This window comes from Triticum urartu, chromosome 7, assembly GCF_003073215.2.
Source record: "Triticum urartu cultivar G1812 chromosome 7, Tu2.1, whole genome shotgun sequence".
Lineage (NCBI taxonomy): Eukaryota > Viridiplantae > Streptophyta > Magnoliopsida > Poales > Poaceae > Triticum > Triticum urartu.
This window is the reverse complement of record NC_053028.1, coordinates 708,395,583-708,399,210: the sequence shown is the minus strand read 5'-3', so window position 1 is coordinate 708,399,210 and position 3,628 is coordinate 708,395,583. Positions and strand designations below refer to the sequence as shown.

The window sequence follows — 3,628 nt, the reverse complement described above, 5'->3', positions numbered from 1 at the left end:
TTGGTCCGGCGCTGGACACTCCAAGCCAGTATGAGTCACTGTTGTTGCGGCCGGGGTTGTTGCCGCCGGCGTCGTTGCAAACATTACTGGGCCAGCTTGCACGGCAATTGCCATTGCCTTCTTCACCATAACATGCAGCAAGGCATTCTCTTCACGGAGCAGACGCTGTGATTCTTGCATCTCAGCCTTCTCTTTTTTTGCTCGCTGAACATCCTGCTTGTCAGCATGCACGGACTCCAGGAGCAACATATACTTGTCATCAGCACTTGCAACCGCTACATCCTTTGCATCTGTCCTGTACTCGTGGGACACAACATACAACTTCGCATTGGCTTCGGCCAGTTCACCGCGTAACTGCTCAGCCTCGGCCCTAGCCGCTTCCAACTCGGCCTCGATGGCCAAGGGGCGAAGCACCTCCTTCACCTCCATATCTTCTGGTTGGACGACGTCCGTGACCTGCTCCTCCGCCCCCGGTGCAAGTTCACATGCCACCGCCATCAGCAGCCCCGGTTTGTAGTCAACGTCGGCAGCTGTAAGAAGCGCTTTCTCCTTCTTCAACGCCTCACACTCGGAGTTGAAATAGCCTTTCTCCCCGCACTCAAAGCAGATAATCTTCAACTTGTCGAACTTGCCACGGGTCTTTTTCTTGTCGCCACGCCCGTCGCCATTCTTGCTGCCGCTACTGGAACCCTCTTCTTTCTTCTTTTTCTCCTGGACCAATGCCTCCAACTGCGCACGGGAGACCAGAATCAACATCTCGCCGTCGTCGCCGCGGTCTTGGCGCCGTCCGGACTGGTTCTCCTCGAACGCTCGCAGCCGCCCAATGGCCTCAACGACAGACATCTTCTTGACGTCGCCCCATTGCTCGATTGTCCCGATTATCGGCAGGGAGCCCGGGACCCGCCGCAACCAGCCGCTTGACAACGGCGTGCTCCTGCAAGTTCTCGCCAAGTGCTTGAATTTCTCCGACGAGCGCGGTGAGTCGGCGCCCGAACGCGCCAACTTCTTCGGCCATCTTGCCATGGTTAAGCCGCTTCGAAGCGCCTTGTCAAGTGGCCTGCACCAACACGCTCATCGCCTATGCGCATGGTACGGAATCGCATCCCAAGCTCCCTTCGCCGACTCGTACTCACGATGGACATCATCACGTCGTCGGGGACGGACTGCGAGATAGCAGCCATGGCTCCTTGATCCTCGGCCTCATCGGCGTCTTCTCCGGTGATCGCCGACCACACGCCCATTGGCTTGAGGATGATCTTCATCTTTGCCGCCCACAACTGGTAATTACTTTCTGTCAGCTGCGTGTACTTTTCGCCGCTACCAGCGTCGCTCTTCTTCGGTGACTGATCCCCCATCGTCACCGCCCCAAACGCCTCCGGCCACAACCTAACTCTGATACCAATTGATAAATCGCTGGCCAGAGTACACGGTGGAGACGAGAGAGGGAGGAAGACGAACACACAGGATTTTGCGAGGCGCAACTACCGTCCTCTTTTCTTGTTTTCTTCTCTTATTCTTTCCGGCAGCACGCACAACCGAACGTGGCGCATTACAATGCAAAGCCTCCGCACGATCCTTTTTACCCGCGCCATCCCACGGAGAATCGTTCGGGAGCTGACCAAACTAGCTACGACTTGATCTATACCTGTACGTCCACATACGACGTGACAGGTCCTTCTTATTTGCTACATGAAACTAATTAAGCAGAAAGCCAATGCATGCACGCTACAAACACTGCACGTACAAACTATCCTATACTGAACTAATGCATAGAGTTGAAGTCTAATCCAATATCTGACAGACCTTATAACAAGATTAGCACCAACAAATATTGTATGTGGCCTTCAGTTTAGCCCATCACTTTTGTCTTCACTAGTGTATTTGGCTTCAGTTAGTGTATAATTTGGTTTAGCCGTCACTCTGTTTTCACTAGCAAACGCCAAGTCTTGGATTGGTTGCATCCACACTCTCCATGTCCTACACACGCTCATGACTTGCACTTGTCAATGTATAATAAAGACTCGTGTAAACATACTTTTCATTTACGCTTAGAAAAACTAGCACTCTTTCTCTTGAGGTTATCATAGTCTTGGCTTGCCATGACTTCACCAAGTATTGTTGGAGATGCCATAAATTTGAGGCATTCCTGTTTGAGATCGTTACACTAATGTTGATCAGCTAACGCATATGTAGTTGCCACTGTTTGTACTTTAAGACACCTGTAAAGAATAGCCTCACATATGAGCTTCAGCTTTTCAATTGCGTATCGATCGACAGCCTCGAGTAAGTGGCGTACAATCTCTTCTATGTCCTCGTCATCGAAATTGTTGAAAGGAAGCACCAAGTAGTCTGTGTACAAAATATAAGAGAGCCTTAAATATATCAGGTAACATAACTTGCAGGATTATAGATGATCCGTCTTTCTCCATCATTGGGCCATAGAGCTGCACCCTAAACACAGGGAACCTTGCAGCAAGCACTACCATATGTGCAAGAAATGATTCACCTTGGAAGTAGAAGGTCACGTCCGCCCCTCCTTTTGACTCTAATAGATTTTCCATATCAGTTGATAGATGGGATTGTGGCAGCTTCACTTGGGGTGAAAGTAGTAAGTCACTGCAAGTCACCAATGGATCTTTCATAACAGTGATCGAACATTCAATCAAGAAGTGGTCAAATTCCACATATTCTGCTTCAAGCAAAGTTTTCTCCATTACCTTGTCCCACACCCTCCCATCCTACATTTGCCTTCTGCACTAGATAAGTTTAACACTCCGATCTGATTCAACTCCGTGCTCTGTCCTCCTGGGGAGATCAATCGATAACAAAATATTGCCTTCACTTCAGCATTTTCCATCATAAGCTCAACAAGAATAGAGATGTGCTTTTGGCTTTCAGCATTGATTCCTTGTGGGTAGAATCTACTGAACAGTCATACTCACCAACTTGGAAGGCATGGGACCTCATAAAATTGTTCGGTCCAGTTTCCTTGATGACACTATAGTCATTAACCACAAAGATGTGGCTATCCTGAACCACCGTCCCGAACCCCCGTCGCGTTGCAGGTCGAGACTGTAGTTCCAAACTCCATGTGCAATTCAAGTGCCTGCAATTCCACACAAGATCCTATTAGCACACAAATTATGCTTCATTATTTTAAAATAACAGAAATATATGTACTAGTGAACCACCTCGACCTATTCAAAAGGCGGGACACAATTATTGTAGGATGACCTGCCAATAACACTACTTGGCCTAGATACAAGTTATGGACCAAACTCACCTACGCGTGTTTCTTGGACCAGCCCATGGCAAAGAAGAGTTGCATCACAGGGTAGCATTATATCTCTTTTCCTCGGGCTTTCCTACAAAAAAGAGCTCGGCCCGAATGTTTTGACTCCATAAAATCAGAGGAAACGAACGGTGTTCCTCTGGTCTGCTATGGTGTTCCTCTGAATTAATACTACAAACAAAACGGCACCACAGGAAGATCAATTCCAACTGAACGGCCACTCCTACGATTTTTACTTATATATACTTCTCATATAAAAAATGAATATATGCGAACCATGCATCTACCTATGCAGCACAGTACTACTAGTACCTATGCAGCACAGTACTACTAGTC

General features: G+C 48.3%; 1 pseudogene; it reads right to left on the bottom strand.

The window, feature by feature from the left end:
- Positions 1 to 2,038: 2,038 nt before the first annotated feature.
- Positions 2,039 to 3,091, bottom strand: LOC125519542 (annotated as a pseudogene).
- Between the last annotated feature and the right edge of the window lie 537 nt (positions 3,092 to 3,628).